Source organism: Gracilinanus agilis, chromosome 4 (genome assembly GCF_016433145.1).
Source record: "Gracilinanus agilis isolate LMUSP501 chromosome 4, AgileGrace, whole genome shotgun sequence".
NCBI lineage: Eukaryota > Metazoa > Chordata > Mammalia > Didelphimorphia > Didelphidae > Gracilinanus > Gracilinanus agilis.
In genome coordinates this window covers 91,198,525-91,198,848 of record NC_058133.1, presented here as the reverse complement: position 1 = coordinate 91,198,848, position 324 = coordinate 91,198,525, and positions in this window count along the sequence as shown.

Sequence of the window (324 nt, the reverse complement as noted above, 5' to 3'; positions counted from 1 at the left end):
AGAGAGAAGAGGTTTTTAAAGGGAATTTATTGTTATACAAAAATACAAGACATATGGTCGTCTGTAAGAAACTGGGAAAATAACCCATTTGGAACACTGAAAAATTAATCAACTGTCAAATGTGATAGGAAGAAGCATTCATAAACATATAGTTGTGTTGAGAGCTTATTTGCCATGTTGACATTCAGAGGAAGTTACCAGCAACATGTGAGATCAATTAGTGTAGCTGCAGTGCACTAATTGTAATGACTGATCTTGGTCCTGGCAGGGAAAACAAAACAATTAAATCTCTCTCTCTCTTCAGGAGAGAAGTGGGGTGTACAG